This window comes from Adiantum capillus-veneris, chromosome 14 (assembly GCF_014529385.1).
Source record: "Adiantum capillus-veneris isolate H3 chromosome 14, ASM1452938v2, whole genome shotgun sequence".
NCBI lineage: Eukaryota > Viridiplantae > Streptophyta > Polypodiopsida > Polypodiales > Pteridaceae > Adiantum > Adiantum capillus-veneris.
Genome location: NC_140944.1, coordinates 159119223 through 159137639, shown reverse-complemented (window position 1 = coordinate 159137639; position 18417 = coordinate 159119223). Strand labels below are relative to the sequence as shown.

Below are 18417 nucleotides of genomic sequence, written 5' to 3'. Positions count from 1 at the left end.
AAAACCTGATTCAGCTACTTGAGAAATTTTCTTGCGACAGCATGTGGAGAACAGTTTTCTCGTCTGTGAAGACCATGTCGCCTTTCCACATTCTGAAGGGAAAACTACAGAGAAAGATGTCTGAGCAATTGCCGAATTCTTTTCAGGCTTCTTATTTTTCTGTCCAATGGAGATTGCCTCGCCTAATAGCATTGCCAAAAGAGAAGTCATTGTGGAGTTGTGCCAATTTTGCTTTGGTACTAAGTAGAGGAAGTTGTCTCAGCTCATAGTTCTCTCCGTAGTAGAGAAATTTGCATTAGCGTATAGTTTTCTCAATATCGTTGTTTGAGTCAAATAAACATGTTGGGTAGTAGTAGGAGTCTGAGACCGCTGTAGTTGGTTAGTTTATTTTTTCGGGAGTAGTTTTGAAGTTTAGAGTTATGGTTCTTAAGCTTCTTATTTTGTGATCTGTAACATGTCCAATAATTGGCAGTGCTTCTGACATGCCGTGTGATACCATAAGCTCTTTGTCTTATGCATTTATATGGATTTTTTATACAAGTTTTTTAGAAGAACTACTCTCTTGTAGTTCACCCTCAATCTTTGAAAGGATGCTTCTCACTTCACTAACACAAGTCAAGACTGCACTATTATCCGCTCCAGAACTCAAGTTTTCCTCTTTGCTCTCCATGTCACTCTCCTCATCCTCCAAATGATCTACCTTTGTGTCCTCACACAAATACTCCTTGCTCATGCCATGTGCTTTATCCACAATTGGAAGAATGGGAAGCAAGTACGGGATATGCTTCTCTATGATTAGGCGTAGGGCATAAAGGTTTTTGCAACCACTTGTCCAATCTGGGCAATCACAATAATTGCGTTGCATGCTCACATAGTACCAATGACTTAGCGTAGAAACACTTTGGAGCTTAAATAATAATGTCATGTCATTTATGATTTGCAAAGAAGATGGATCATTCTCATATCGTTGTAAAATTTTCTCGGCCCCCTGTAGTCTTGCAGTGTGGTGTTTTGAGGAGCTATGGATGCTAAAGCGTCCCGAATCAACTAAAAAAAAAATCACTTGTTATGAAAAAAAGTAAATTAAAATGATTGAACCATAGATCAAATTTGAAATACCTATCTCTTGTTTTTGCTTGAAGAACTCTAGCAAAGTCCCACCCGTGCGAGTGCCGGTTGTACTATCACCTACAAGAGAATGTAGAAGGTCCAAGATAGACCTATTGATTCGTGCATACAAAAGGGTATACTTTATGTATTGCCATAATCTTTCCACTAAGTTTGTTGTGTCCACATTTCCATAATTGAATAGCCGACCAAACTTGGGCCATCTCTCATGCCAAGGAGAATCATGTCCGCACCATCCATTTGTCACATATCTTTGCACATTCACATATTCTACATAGTGTTGTAAAATCCCTTCATAGTTGTGTTCAAAATCAAACTCATTGACACAATACATGAGTGTTGTCATAGAAGAGTAGAGATGATCTTGGCGCTCCTTTGGAACCTACATGTATGTAAGGTTCTTTAATACACATATACTAATGCACGCACAAGAGATAGTGCATCAATATTAAAAAATAATACATACCTTTGGAAGAAGATTCTCTACCCATGATTTCTTTGTATGGAACCAACAAAGAAGGATATGACAAGAAACTTGTTGGCAGAGTCCCAAGCCTTGGTTTTCCCAACAATAATGATCTTCATTGACCACTTTAAGAAAAGCATCAAGCTCTATTTGGCATTTGTCAATAACAAGTGCCATAGGTTGACGTCCTTAATTCTAGAAAAGATCACCCTAAGGGTTTTCTCTAGAGCAATACTTTCATGGTTTGATCCTGGATCATTTGTGCACATCAAAAACCAAATGGCTATCCCAATAGCATGTTGGTTTGGTAATACAGCTCCATATAAATCGCATTTGTCTTGAAAGTACTATCAATAGCCCATGAATTATGTGTAAGAAATCGCATTGCCATGTCTAGCATCCAATTATCTTGAATAATAATAATGAAAGGCTTATCCTTATCATCCTGTGCATGAGGATTGTAAGGTTGGCAATAGCACACCTAGCAAGATACTAATGTTAGCTTACTTTTACTAACCACATCCTTACACTTATATGGAGGAAGAATTTAATGCATACCTTGCTTTGAGCCTTTAACATGCAAGACTCACTCCACATGGCGGTCCAGTCATCTTTTGAGATCTTCCCTACATTTACAGAAAATAATAATCTATATCATGAATAAAGATAGCAAGGACAAGGTGTAAGTTATATTAAAACGCCATATAAATAGTACCTTGAATCCGTATTTGATAAGACAACATGGAAATCTCCCTTTGAATCATAAAGAACCTAAACATTACTTCATCAATTGGAGAAGACCGCTCATAATGCAATCTTTCTTTTGACAAAGACATCTTTGCCACATGCCGTGAGCTACCCACATCAAATAAAATCTTCCATACAACATTCAATGACATTTGGATGGACTGGTAAGTGATACAAATCCTCACGTGTGCCAGGGGAATGCCCTTCATGAAGAGGAAATAATGAAATAGAGGCATTTTGTGTATCCTTAAAATACACTACTCTCACCTTGAAATGGCAACCACATTTCTTGGATCTCCTTAGTCTCTTCTTAGTTCCTTTCCTTTCTGCTTTTCCACCTCTATGGCATGCATAATCAACAACTGTCTTGTATCGGCCATGGTACTTACTTGAACGAACCATTATTAGCCTCACTTTGTGCTCACTCCATCAAATCTTCGTCAACATTTGATGCCTCAACACTTCTTTCATGCCTAAGAAGTATGGTAGTGTCTTTTCTTGGATGTGATTGGGATACATTGGGATTTTGGTTCCATATCTTACATTCACAAACATCAAGGAGGTCCTTCACATATGCAATAGGAATCCCATGCCTTCTAATGTCTACACACCATGTAGAATTATTTTTTTGGATAGTTTCATCAAAACCTAAATGACATGTTCCATCTCCCATTGTGTGTGACATTCTTGCACAATGCTTTCCCACTCCTCTATGTAGGAGATTTTCATCTTTGGCAGCGAACTTAAGCAAAGATATGTGGAAAAATCTTCATTTTTTTCTAAGCATAGATTGTCTTTCATTTTCCTCCATCTTTTTAAATCAAGCATGCCTCTAGAATCACAAGACTTCAACGCCTCCAAGGTCACTGAAATGTTTCCTTGCATTGCATCCTTCATTAAGTCATAAATTTTCTTTTCAAAAGAGTAGAACCTATTAGACACATATTGACTTGGATCCAATGAAGAAAAAGTTATTTGTCTCCTTAGCTCCTCTAAGTTTGTAAAGGTTCCTTGAGGATGATCTTCACCATCTTCATGGTTGCTGGTTTCATAGGTGCTTGTGTCATTATAAGAATCATCCTCGGAGATCACATAATCACTTATGTATCCTTCAAGACACTCCATCTCTTATAAGGAAAGGATCAAACAAGAGGATAGCTACTATGGGTGATCAAAAACCAATTCTTAAACATGGTTCCAAGCTTACATTATAGCTAGTAATAATATCATAGTTTACTCTTAGTTCACATTATAACCAGAGATTTCATAGTTTACACTTAGTTTACATTATAGTTCTCCCCTAGTTTCAATATTGAGGATAAATTTCAAGTATCATCACCTAGTAATATCAATCACCTTATTGTCCTTATTTAAGTGAAGCAATTCATATTTATGAGGCATAAAATTTTAGATATCTCATATTCGAATCAATTGGTTATTCCCATGCAATCTTCTTTGAATTTCGTGCCCGAAAATTTGGCACCTAGTTCACACTTAGTTCACCCCTAGTTCAAAAAATTCTAGTTCATGCCTAGTTCACATTTTGGATCCGATGAGACGGAGATTTAATCCCGACCCTATCCTGTCATTTGGCCATGCCATATTGTCATGAGGCCAGCAACTGCCCTCTCGCCTAAAAGCAAGTGTGTGTACTCTATAAGTAGGGTAAACCAGTGCTCGGGAAACATATTTTAGTGAGCCGGTTCAAAAACCTTCTCACCGCAAATTGAAGAGGTTATTTACCAATTTGAGGAGGTTTTTGTACATATAATTTGAAAAATATAACTAAAACTCCCAAATTTTGAGCCGGTTTAGTTTCCTTCTCCCGTAAGTTTGAGTCGGCTTTGCACAACTAGTCTTGCTTGGTGGGCCTTGCTATATAATATCTATAGAATACATAGAACATATGCAAATTGATATTTAGTATCTAGCACTGAAGGAAACAAGAGAATGACTAATTTGGCAAGGGCAGCACTGATTGGAAGGGATACACATTTGAAATAATGTTTATGGGAGGAGACAAATTAAGTTAAGCGCATCAATTATTCGAGATTATAGGGATAGTTATAGTTGAGATTATATCGAAGCGAGGTTGTATACTGATGAATGTTTTTTTCTAGCATACGTGCTACATATAAATTCTTGCAAACGGAAAGTATTTTAAAAAGAAAATTTTCATCGAATGGTTGGTAGCATAGAAGGTGGATGTTGACTATATTTTGCCTTTCTTCTTTTGTAGTTATTTGTGTTTTTCCATTCTTCTTTTGTAGTTATTATGAGTATAATGAATGAGGACAGCGATAAATGTAACCTCACCTTCTTTGTTTTGTGTTATGGCATCGACAACGCATGTTGTACCGTTTGCCACACCAATTGTTAAGTCAGTGTTTTTAGCGATCATGCAGCAAATGCCAATTGCGATCAAATCTAACTCGTTGAACTTAGGCTCTAGGAGCCACTACTGAAGGACATCTATGTTACATCCCTTCGTCTTTATTTCAACTTTTGTAATGTCAGTTTGATTGTGCAACTTATTCAAGGCCAGGTTTTTATAGTATTGGAAGTCTCATCTGTGAGTACAAATTATTGGAGTAGAGTTGTTGATGCAGTCATGCATATGTGCTTCATCTATAATACATGTACCCAAGGTACAATTGATCTCATCTACAACTGGTTTTCTTTCACGAATAATGGTCAGGAACTAAAGCAATTCAAGGTCCGTTGCATGTCTTACAGAGCATGACATCCTATAGAAAGTTGCATGTAGAAAGTGAACCGAGCTTGTGATATGGCATGTGTTACAAAGCTCCCGTGCATGACTACAAACTGGGGTTAGTTGGGCAAGATCACCACGAAAGAGAACACATTTTTTGTTGAATGGATGTGCCAATGTATCCTTGTTATGTTAACATTTTGTCTTACGATAAGGTAAAATGTCATTTGGATTAACATGGATAGCTCCTCTATAATTATAATATCTGCCTTTATACCATGGATAACTCCTCTATAATTATAATATATGCCTTATCTCAATGCAAAAAATTCTAAAACAAGCAAACAGATAAAGCATAAATGACCTGCAACAATAAATGAGGTGCTTTACTGACCTGCAATGTTGTACTGCTGCATTTCGATTGTCCAATCTACAGGCCGATTTTTGAGTCGAGCTACAAAAAAGCAATATGAATAGTTAAACATATCGTCTTGCAATGAAATGTCATACATTGAAAGTGCAAAGTATACAGTGCACGTCATACAGAGGTGCCATACAGAAGTATGGTGGAGAGTTGGCACTGTGGTCTCTCCAAAAAATTATAAGAAAGGGAAGCCTTACCCTGCCCCGTAGCATTTATGTGCTGCGCCAAGCAAACGCATGCGCATGGAAAATTGGATGTAGATAACGATCCTTGCAGTGTTGTCAAGCTAGAGTCACGCTTGCTATATGTGGTTTCTACCTCAACCGCCTATTGCACAAAAGACCTTTGAGAAGATGTGAATAGGTTATAAGTGCCCCAAGGAAAAATGAGGGTTTATGTTGGCGACAATACGTCTGTCATCTACAGCCATCTAAACTTGCTTCGATAGCTGCTACGTACATGGACCTTTGCTCATAGGATCCGCCACCGAATCATGGTTATTAGCAAGAGAAGCTCTTTACATGAGGCTGCAATATTGGCCATATTGTCTATAGAGTGTTTGCTATCCCACCGAGTTGTTGAATGGACATGAGGGAACTGCTCTTGGAGGCTAATAGGTGCTGACATATTGGTATGCTTGTCTCCAGAAATGCCATTACTCCGCAGTCCGTGTACGTCAGCTTCTCTAGCATCAAATCTCTTTGTGTGAAAAAAAGAATTAGCTTCTGCTTCTGCTCTTTGTCTATTCTTTTGATCCTGATTAGCACTGTAATGGCACCTGCATGATTTACTACTTGACTTCCACTACAATGTTGTTGCATCTCCTTGGAGCTACACATTAACCAACTCTCGCGGACACCATATTCTACATTCAATTAGTCATGAGAGATGTGTTTGTTTGTCTTCAAATTGTTCCGAAATTCTTGCCTCATCAAATTTTCTGATAGGCTATCAACAAAGTTGGTCGAGGAGTACGACTGAAGCCAACGGCTCATCAGACCATGACTTGCACTAGTGGCAATATTCCCCAATGCCTTTCCCTCGACATTGAGATGTCTGCCACTAATCCCCTTACACACTCTGCTAAAAGCGCAAGCAGCTGCACTACTAAAGCCACTGGCTTATAATTACTTGAGGATAACCATTAGAAGCTTTGGTGTGATCGATCCTGCTATGCTTTTCTGATCTCATGTCCTCTTTGAGGTTTACTCATTCCATTTCTTCTGCCTCTGCCGTCTGCATCGCCAACAGCCAGATAGCAACAATAGAAAAAGGTGTTAAACGGGCTTGGAAAGGCAATGAGTGTTGGTGATTCGACTCCAGATTAGGCCAACTGATCATTGATTGAAATGTGATATCTTCTATTTAGAACAGAGACCTCTGCCATGGGTTGATCGCATGAAATATTTGAGGGCTCATCACGTTGGCAAGCATCCGACGTACCCTTCAGCTTGATGATCTGCGACTGCAATGCAGCTTGATGATTTGCGACTGTGCTTTTTATTTTATTCACCTGGTAGCTTTTCACGCCGAATTTTGGCAGGGATCTTTTTTAAAACATTTATATCTAATGCCACGTGGTGGCTGCTGCGTTCAGAAATCGGAATGGAGCATAGAAGAAAAGCATGGTGTCCGTCTGCAAGCTGTGTCTTAGGCCTACCCAAGAAGCCATGCCTACAGCGCTGCTGTGTCAAAGTTTCGTTACACACCCCTCTGCTCGAAATCGTATGTTTCGCGCCTAGGTGCCTCTCCCAGCCAGCTACTCAGACCCGCCATCGCATTCACCCTGCCTAAAAATTACGGCCCTCCTTGGCATCGCAGAGAGAGAGAGAGCGAGAGAGAGAGAGAGCTGCAGATCTAAGAGGTAGAACATTTCGCCGTCTGCGACCACAGCGTTTTTTTCAAAAGACATTTTTACGGGAGATTTTTGACACAGGAGCTTTTTTAATGAGCTTTTTTAATGCCACGTGGTGGTGGCTTGTGCGTTCAAATACTAAAGAGCACCTTTGGCTCACCAAGTAAATTTGAACACGCTCTTGGTTAAGACGAACCTACCTTTTCCCGAACCCTGGGGTAAACGGTGTGCTTACACACACACACACACACACACACAGAGAGAGAGAGATGGCCGTACTCCTCAACACAAGCCTGGGCGACATGGTGGTGGTCCTCTACACCAGCGACTGCCCTCTCGCCTCCCAAAATTTCCTGAAGCTTTGCAAGATCAAATATTACAACAATTGCCTCTTCCACACCGTCCATAAGGACTTCCTTGTCCAGACTGGCGATCCCACCGCTACAGGCTCTGGTGGGCACTCTTTCTACAAGCTCCTGCGCGGCCACCAAGCAACATTCTTCAAAGATGAGATCCATCCCCACATCATGCACGATACAGTCGGTGTCGTTGCCATGGCAAGTGCTGGACCCAATCTCAATGCTTCTCAGTTTTACATCACTACCAAACCCCATCTGGACTACCTAGATGGCAAGTATACTGTGTTCGGCGTTGTCAGGAAGGGTCTGGATGTCCTCATGAAGATCAACGACGCATACGTCGATGCAGAGCATTGCCCGTATCAAAACATAAGGATTAAGCACACATATGTGCTCGAAGATCCTTTCGAAGATCCTGCTCAGATTGATGAGCTCATGCCACAAAGCTCACCCATTGCTATAGATCATGAAGTGAGGCTAGAAGATGATTGGGTCCCCATGGATGAGAAGCTAGATTGCAAGGAACTGGACAAGTTCTTGCTCTGTAAGGAAGCACATTCAAGAGCAGTTGTTCTTGAAATGATAGGAGACATTCCAGAAGCTGAGATCAAGCCACCTGAAAATGTTCTTTTTGTATGCAAGCTTAACCCCATAACCAAGGATGAGGATTTAGAAATCATCTTTTCTAAATTCGGCAAAGTTCTCTCAGCTGAGATTATCAAAGACCACAAGTCCCAGAACAGCTTATGTTATGCTTTCATAGAATTCGAGACTCGAGAAGCTTGTGAAGATGCTTATTTCAAGATGAACAATGCCGTGATCGATGATCGACGGATCCACGTCGATTTCAGTCAGAGCGTATCAAGATTGTGGACACAGTATCGTCGATTCGGCATGAAGGCAATGGAAGGTGGAAAAGGTGGAGAGAAGGGGATGCGGCACTGTAAGAGCTCAAGAGAAGAAAGAATGAGTGAAGCAAATTGTCATTCACATGCAACAAGGCAGTCAAGGAATGGTCCAAAACAAAAAAGGCATAGGAGAAGGTTACAAGATGATCTTTACATGCATCATGAGAAACAACACAAATGCTATAAAGGTAAAGAGCTTCAACACTAACATTAAAGTATCGAAAACATTTGGGTCTGCTTTCTTTGCACATGTTATCTCAAATTTTCCAAAGCAAAAATCCATTTTTCTCAATCCAATGTTCATGTAAGTAGCCTTACTGGTCTAAATCAAAGGACACAATAAACAAGGCTACCATATAACAACACACCCCCCCCCCCCCCCCCCCCCCCCCCTCCCTCTCTCTCTCTCTCTCTCATATATCCTAAATATATAAAGTTGTAGATTTAAATGAATGAGATGTATGTGCATGTGTGTAGGTGTGTGTGCGTGTGTGTTTTGTCAGCATATAAATGTGTAGAGACATATCCTAAATATATTGACCTTTGCTAGGTTTTCGGTAGTGCAACACTTTTCTTTCCAATTTCATTTACTCTTGGTAGTTTTATAGATGGCAAACACTTGTAATCAAGGCTCCTCTGCAGACAAGCTAAAGCATGAATGCAAAGAAAATAATGTGTACTTGTTACAGATGGTTAGCCTTCTGTTAAAGCATGTGATGCTTTGAAAGAACTACTGATGGGTTTACTAAAATCAACAAGGCACCCGCATTCTAGCTTTAGGTCTCAGTGCCAGGGTACATACCATTTGAATCTTGTGCAAAAAGTGGTAGTGTTGTTTTCCCCCAATTGATTGGCACCAGATGTTGGAAATTGGCTCAACATGGTGGAAAGAGGGTTTGATGATCTGGTGAGATGTATGAAAACATGCTTATGGCCGAAAAGTCTTCCTTGATATACAACAATCATTTAGATCACAAACGAAGGATTATCAGGCTCTTATTTGCCATCATTGATGGACATTCCTCACTTTTATCCCTTATATTGTAAACCGACACACCGTTCCTCTGTGCAAGGTACCCTGGATATGGGATGGAGCAATGGGAGGTGAGTTCTTATTAGATAAGACAAGTGCAAATTATGGCTGTCGTGGTATGAACACAATCAACTGTTAGTGTGCAGATGGTGTTGGCACATGCCTTGTATTGTTCTTACACGAACCACTTTTGGTACGATTTTCCTTCGCTTTTGTAATTTGCATGCGTATGTCTGAGCTTTTTGAGTTAGAAAGAAACTGCATGAGTATGCTGGTTCTATTAATCACTCATATTGTGCTGTAATGGGTAAAATGGTGCTTTTGAAATATTTGGGGATGTGATACTGAAGGGCGAAAAATGAAGCTTAGTTTCATTCTGTATGTGATGAAATACCTAGAAATAATCTACAATATGGCAAGAGTGAAGACCTGAAGGACCTGCATAGATTGCCTGCCAGCCTCGTTTTAGGAAACACAGCTGGCATTAAAGATAAGCAATTATGCAAAAAATTTCACTGAATTTGAAGAGATTCAAGAAACAATCTATTGATGAAAGGAAGCTTTCAAAGAAAGAATCTGTAAGTTGACCATATAAATAGATACTAGATGGTATATTAGGGTGTCCTACAAACCTCATCAAAGGCTTCAAATATGTCAATGCTTGGCTGATGTATTGTGCATTTTACTATCCACCTAGTATCTGCCATGTTCTCATGAAGATAGCTGCAGCTCATGCATCTATGTGGGCTTAACCATAAAGATGAAAGAAGGGTCAACAGCAATTGCGAGTCTCTTTCTTTGCTCTGTGGAAATTCGATTGACACCAGGAAGACAAACATCTGCATCACACAGTCATATTATTTGAAGTCAATTTGTATTTTGCAAATTTGATAATTGATCTCCTGTATTCTGAATGGCTTCATCTACCAGCAAAAGACAAACTAACAAGAATGGTAACTTCTTAGCTATTATTTAAAGTACACAAACATTTGCATCATACAGTCGTATTTTTTTGAAGTCAATTTTAATTTTGCAAATTTGATAAAAGAATAGCTGAGAAGTTACCATTCTTGTTTTTTTGTCTTCAACTGGTAGACGAAGCTATGCAGAATACAAGAGATTCTTTTACAGTGACATTTGGGGAGTGGATATCATGCTCATGATTAACCTGCGATCCTAGCAAATGTTTCTTGCTTCTTAGGATACCGAGAAATGCAGATGCCACCCTCTATATATCCACCTGTCTTGCTTCCAGCTAAAACATCCATTAGAGTACTCTTTTCAGCATTACTAACACCCACTAGGACTGTAAGATACTTACTTATCGTAGCTATCACTAGAAACAACTTGCACTTTGATTTCCTACATTCAATTTACAATACTGTTTAGGTAAGGCATAATTTACAATACTATTTAGGTAAGGCATGAACTACATAATGGAAAGGAATAAAGGACTTGTTCATAAATGTGGTGGCTGAACTACTACTGTTCCAACATACAATGTTCCTACTACCTACTAGGATTGTTTTAGTTAGTATCTTACAATGAGAGCCATAGATGTGACGTTCACTTTCTGCTGGAGATAAAAGATCTCACCTGGGCCATGTCAACATAGTAGTTGATAGAGTTGAAAGCAATAGAAAGTGGATGAAATGGAAGGATCATTTCTCTTCTTTGAACCTTCGCAGTACCATACCTTTGTCTTGCATACCTATGAAGTGATCCCATATGGTTTGAACTACATTCTTGAATATGTGCATGGGATGAAGAAGACTTATGATTAGTAGGTCTTGCCAATAGGGAAGTTGGTGTAGAATGGATAAGCGCTTCATTTCAAATGGGTGATTTTGCTCATTCGATACCATCCAAGAACTATATTGCATTGATGGTGACCATCTTTCTTGGGGTGGGCGTCTAAGATACCCATCACACATAACGTGGCCTTCAGGAAGGTATCGGACATGACCCTTATACACCATCATATTTAATGCTTTAGAATAGCGAGCTTGTAGTTTAGGGCCATAAATGGGACATGCATGATACCCACTTGTTGCACGTCCTGTGCACTCTCCATAACCTGGAAAGTCATGCATTGTCCACATTAGAATGCCCCGAATTGTAGCTATGCGTCGGTGTGTAGGCCTTCCCACATTAGAATGCCCCGCATTGTAGCTATGCGTCGGTGTACAATTCTTCTATTAATGGTTGTAAATACACATCTACCTTATATTTACTTGGCAAAAGAAGTGATAATAATAAGTGTCCTTTTTTTATTATTAACCATGGAGGTATATTATAGTTCACCAGTAATACATGCTCTAAGTAGTTGATTGCACACCAAAAGGATTCAAACCATCTATTGCAAGGCACAAATAGATATTGCGGGTCTCCTACGTAAAATTAGACCATTTTTGTTCTATGTGTTGGCATGCCTTTGAGTCACATGGGACATGCACACATTATTCCATTAGTAGAGCAATGAAGTGAGTGCCAAGACATTAGTTCTGCCAATCCCTTACAACAATGAAACATGTCTTGTATGCAGGGGATAATAGGAAAATGGCATAGAACCTTTATGGGCACCATTGAGCATTGAACATCTTGATGATATCTATCCATTCCACAAATTGGATAATTTATATGTGACGCATATTCCTTTCTATAAAGCACATAATCTTTGGGACATGCATGAATGGATGTGTAGTCCATCCCTATACTCGCCAATATCTTATTGGCCTCATCACGGGATGATGGCAATATATTATCAATCAGAAGAAAAGATTCCTTTAAGAGTTGAAATAGTGTTGACACACTATTGTCACTCCACCCATAAGTTGATTGTAGGTTAAAGATAAAAAGACGAGCCCTTAGAATAGATGCGTGTGATCTTGTAAATATTGGTGTGCAATCTTTCCTCCATTTGATCTTTGTCATTTTTCTCCTCATCATCCCCATCGTTGTCGATGCATACATCACCTGTATCACTTATAAAAAATGCACCAATCATCTCCTCCATGTCACTATCACATTGGATCGAGGCTACTTGAAGATGTCTATGATTTTTCCTTATCGTGCTTTTGGAGTGTTTGAACTAAAGAGAAATCAACAGTCTCATTCCTTGCCAATGTCTCTACTTGGGAGTCCATAATACTTGAGTCAAATTGTCCATAGTCTTCAATATGCTCCATGTATACACTCCTTTTATGTAACTTTGATCCCTTACATTGGTTGCATGGACACATAAGCCAATCTGACAAGTAACTCTACTTGGGAGTCCAGAATACTTGAGTCAAATTTCCCATAGTCTTCAATATGCTCCATGCATACACTCCTTTTGTGTAACTTTGATTCCTTACATTGGTTGCATGGACACATAAGTCTATATGACAAGTAACTATACTTATTTGATGCCATCTTCAATCAACGTGTGATGCTTTCCAAACTAGAAATTACCTGCAAAAAAAGAGTGACAACCATTACACATTGCATTATAAATTACAAACCACATTTAAGTATGCATTCACACAATCACATCACATTCAATATGCAAAGTACATCCATCCTACCCCCTTGCTAATTGGGAGCTCTTGGTCTTAAAACTCATGAGACCTAAGTTCAGGGCCCACCACGTGAACGTGGCTCCCATACAGGCCCCTGTGGAAGTGATTCAACGAGCGATGACAAGAAGAGTAGCGGAATACTCAAACATCAAAGGAGAATTCATTGTGTCAATGGTGAATGTCAAAAAAAAATCGGGACATCAAGGGACAATATTACATAAAAATATATACTCGTTTCCAAGTGGGACATATGCGAAGCAAATGGAACAATGCGTCACCACAAAGAGGGTCTCAAGGGGCAATGGAACATGGCATTATAAGGGTATTGCAGGACATTGTAGCATTGCAAAGAGTGCCTCTAGGGGCTCATGGGTGCTTCCAAACCAACATACCCCCTTAAAGTAGCATAAATTTGGCACAAACCAGCAAACTGCATTAGCCCATCGGGGGGGGGGGACTGGATAGAAATCCTTGCTAAATACTGGAGTATTTTTTGACGTAAAATACCTATGCATGTTTTGACGTCGATACCATCACATATACTGGCATGGCATCCCTGCAAATATGCAATAATGTCCCAAGCCTACTTGACTATCCTTGCTGAAGGAATGTGTGGGAGAATGGTATGTTTAACAAATAATGCAATCAAGGCATGTGCTTGCACATCTCTATCATCCCAACAAACCTATTCAGTAGTGGGTAAGACTACTATAGCACAAACCCATTCAATAGTGGGTAAGACTACTGTAGCACTAGATGTGGTACGACCTGTGACATCCTCAAGGTGTGTGTCTGCACATCTCTATCATCCCAACAAACCTATTCAGTAGTGGGTAAGAATACTATAGCACAGACCTATTATGTAGTGAGTAAGACTACTATAGCAATAGATGTGTTAGGACCAGTGCCATCCTCAACTATACAAGAATCTATCACAAATCCTGAACGTACATCAATACCCTGCACACTATTCCAAAAACCTTTGGAATGCAATACATGAGGCAACAATGGGGATAATTGTTTCCATCAAGCTTGTCATTAGCAGACAACATGCGAAATACAACATTATCAGACATTGTCGCGAGAAGAAAGCCTATAATGACCAAACCATTCACCTGCCAAAAAAACAAAAACCACTCACATAACCTGTAGGGGCACACATAGTGTCAAAACAACAAATCTATGAGAAATTTTCTAATTTTAGTGAAGAACAAAAAAAATCCAAGAGCTTCAAAAAGCTCTACAAAAACCTTGCAGCATGCAGACGACCCCTGAAATGTGCCTGAAACGGCCTAAAAGTCGTAAAAATGCTCTTTACAATGGAAACAACATGCAATATCTAGATCTACCTTCACCTAAGAGGATTCCGCAAGATGATGAAGATAGACCTGCTCGAGGGTAGTGTAAGCTGCCTTGCTCAAGGTGAAGAAGCCTGCTTTGATACCAAATGTTGGATTTAGGGTTGCAAGAATACACACAAAGCTTGGAGAAGAAGAAGCTCAAGAGCACACAACAAGAAGTAGTGTCACGTAGTATGCAAGTACAAAGATAAGATGCCCTAGAATCAGGATGGGCATATATACAATGCACGAGGGAAAAAACATCCTAGTGAGGGAAAAAGTGTCACGGTGGTCTCGAGTGTGTCACACACATCACTACCATATCATATCAGCATTCTGAGTTGTAGCCACATAGTGGAGCTTGATGTAAGCTTTGACAACTAGCTCTTTGAGTAGGTGGTAGCTGATGGAGGTTTGCCTAGTTTTTGAAGACAATAGTGGAAACCTTGCTGTAGTGCGTGTGAGACTATGGATGGGGAGAGAGAAGGCTTAGATCTCAGGGGGTGCACCATAAAATAATTTAGTGTACCACGTGCATTTAAAAGAGGGGGATTTTAATTAGTTTTTCTGAGAAAATTTAACAGGATTAAATTAACAAGAGAGGTTTTTTAATTCAATTTTAGAAAAAATAATTTTATTAGGGGAGAAATTTTAATTATGGGGTTTTTTAAATACCTCTTGAACACACGTGATACCTAGGGTTTTCTAATGGTGCATCCCCTGAGGCTTAGCTATATGAGTAAGCTTGTGGGCTAATAGCAAGGAATTTTCAAGTGGGTAAGGGAGTGTTTGATGTGAGAGCACATTATAAAATACCGATAGTGTATGGATTTTATAAGAGCATCCTCACGCGAGCACAAGTAGCACAACAGTAACCTGACTCTGCCCCAACTTGGGCTCGTATTAATTTTACCCAAGCTCTACAAAAAGGTCGTGTGCTCCAACACTCACAATACTTGATCTTTTGGACTTTTTAAAAGGGAAGTATACGGCTAGCATGGAAAGCCAAGGCTACTTTACCCATTTTGGGCAACGTAGCATAGTAGTGGATGGGTTCTACTTGTACCTACCATGGGAGCACGTGCAATGCCCAAGTAGATGAGTAAGATTACCCATACTTGGGATCGCCTAAGTAGGTGAAATGTTGGTAGACAGCTTGTGAGAGTTTAACACATGAAGTGAGGGGGTATTCTTGCTCTAGATGGAGCCGGTGTGTGGGAAGCTGGGAAGCCTATGTGCATAGTTGAATTTGGGAGCCTTGGGCCCATTTTACAAATGTCACGAGTTCATGGGAAGCTAAGGAGGCCATGTGAGAGGGTGATGAGGATAAGCAAGGTGCATGGATTGGAGTAATTGAATGATGCACTTATAGGACAGAAAGCATGGTTAGAGGGACAACCGATAAAGTGCATGTGTGGAGCCTTAGTAGTGCAAATTTTGGGTGGGTAATGAGGTGCAGCTGTATTACATTGGCCTTAGATGATCGAATATGCAACCGGATGGAGGGCGTTGGAGTAGATTACGCTAGTGTATGCGCTACCCAGAGAGGTGATGGAGAGGTTGAGTGTGTGTGGGAAGCGTTAGTGCTTGCACGCCATTCTGGGGTGGAGGCGATATTGAGCATGGAGCCATTTGAAGAGAGGCGATATATGTGCCAGAATCGTCATGCTCAATTTATTGACTTGGGGGTTCACATGAAGTGTTGAGACATTTTGTAGGCTAGAAGTGATGGCTGAACCAACCCAAAGAAAATGGGGCTTGAGGTAAAGACATTTTATGTGCCCATACCTTCTTCTAGATCTTCTTAATTAATTATTTGTTTTTTAAATTAACTAGTAGCATTTCCCATTGCCTCCGTCGGCGGGATGGATCCTATTTTACCTTTCTTGCAAATATATATGCCACATCAATATGAGTGAGCATGTATATGGAAAACCTCTCTCTCTCTCTCTCTCTCTCTCTTTCTCTCTCTAACATCCTCCCATTCACATACTATGTAGCTATCTTAATATCTAGCTTCACCCCAATAATTAAGCCATTATTAATGACCTACCTTCAGTGGGTCATGGCAAGTGTCAGTAAAAACCAACCTTTAGTGTAAGAAAACCAACTATTTTTAAAAACCAACAAAGATGGAAGCTAGCCTTTAAAAACCTTAGTAATATTTTTTTAGTTTAGTCAAATACTTACTTTTTTTCACTCATTTAGAAAATATAAGTCTTCAGAACTCTTACCACCATGCCTACCTTCTTGTTAACTCTTGACCTACATTCGATGGATCTAGCCAAGGCTTTATTGAAACTTCCTTTGGTGTGGCCATGTGGACCAACATGTTCAAATCATTCCTACAAACCCAAATACAACACTTAGTCTAAATGGGTAACTCCATACCTTTGTATATGTCTGTATGTATGTATGTATGTGTATGTGTGTATTTAAATGAATTCCAGTAACACATTTCTTAAAGCAGAAAATAATATGTACATATATATACCCATCCATGTGTGTGTGTGTGTGTGTGTGTGTGTGTGTGTGTGTGTGTGAGAGAGAGAGAGAGAGAGAGAGAGAGAGAGAGAGAGAGAGAGAGAGAGAGAGAGGTATAGGGATCTACATATACACACACATCCATGTGTGTGTGTGTTAGAGAGAGAGAGAGAGGTATAGGGATCTACACACACACATCCATGTGTGTGTATGTGTGTTAGAGAGAGAGAGAGGTATAGGGATCTACACACGCACACACACACATATATATATATATAGAGAGAGAGAGAGGTATAGGGATCTACACACATCCATGTGTGTGTGTGTTAGAGAGAGAGAGAGAGGTATAGGGATCTACACACGGACACACACATATATATATAGAGAGAGAGGTATAGGGATCTACACACACACATGCATGTATGTATATACACATCTAGTTTTATTCAGTAAGATTGTGGATCAATGGACTATGCAGGTACATATATATAACAAATGTGCTATGGGCTCTACTAGCACATTTGTTACAATAGCTAGTCTCTAATGGTAGAAGCCTCTAACACATAAATCTTCAACTTTCTGTTATGTCTTCATTTTTATTGGTGGTGTTATTTCTTGGTGATCTCGTTTGCAAAATTGCACATCCATGTCAACCACCGAAGCTGAGTAAATTGCAGCATCTGAGGCTTGCAACAAGGAAGCTACATGGCTTGCTTAGAGACTTGGGAATTTCTATTGAGGTGCCTACATTACACTGTGATAGTTAGAGTGTGATTATGTTGGCAAAGAATCCATTGTTCCATGCAAAGACAAACCATAAATATGTGAAGTACCACTTCATTTAGGATGTGCTTGAGATCAAGCATATTGAGCTTGTGAAGGTGCACACTGATGATAACCCTACAGATCTTCTCACCAAAGGTCTAGCTTTTAAGCAATTTGCACACTGTCGGGCAATTATGGGCGTGAGTTAGATGGTTTATTCTAACATGGTTGTACATACTTGTATATTTTATACCCCAAACTTAAAGGCACATTGGCCTTTAAGTGGGAGGTTGTTGGGATGGTAAAGCCTAATGTTCCAGCCCTAGACACTAGCACTGACCATTCATACCATAGAAAACAATAAGGACTTAAACACTAGCTCACTATTGTGAGTGATTCCACTACATATGTGTCTCATCATCTTCTTCACTCCACCTTCACTGCACTCCACGCTTGCATGCTCCTGCATTGCAACTTCATGCTATTGTCCATGCATTGAAAAAATGGAAGCACTATTTGTATAGTGCTAAGGTTATGATAGTGTTTGATGGGGAAATCATTAAGTGGCTTTCCAATCAAATAGGATTGAAAGGTCATAAGGCGAGATGGGCTGAAATCTTACAAGAGTTTGATTA

The 18417-nt window shown here is 39.8% G+C and overlaps 1 pseudogene; it reads left to right on the top strand.

Moving 5' to 3' along the window:
• Nucleotides 1-7526: 7526 nt before the first annotated feature.
• On the top strand, nucleotides 7527-8811 carry LOC147443459 (peptidyl-prolyl cis-trans isomerase CYP59-like; annotated as a pseudogene).
• Nucleotides 8812-18417: the final 9606 nt, after the last annotated feature.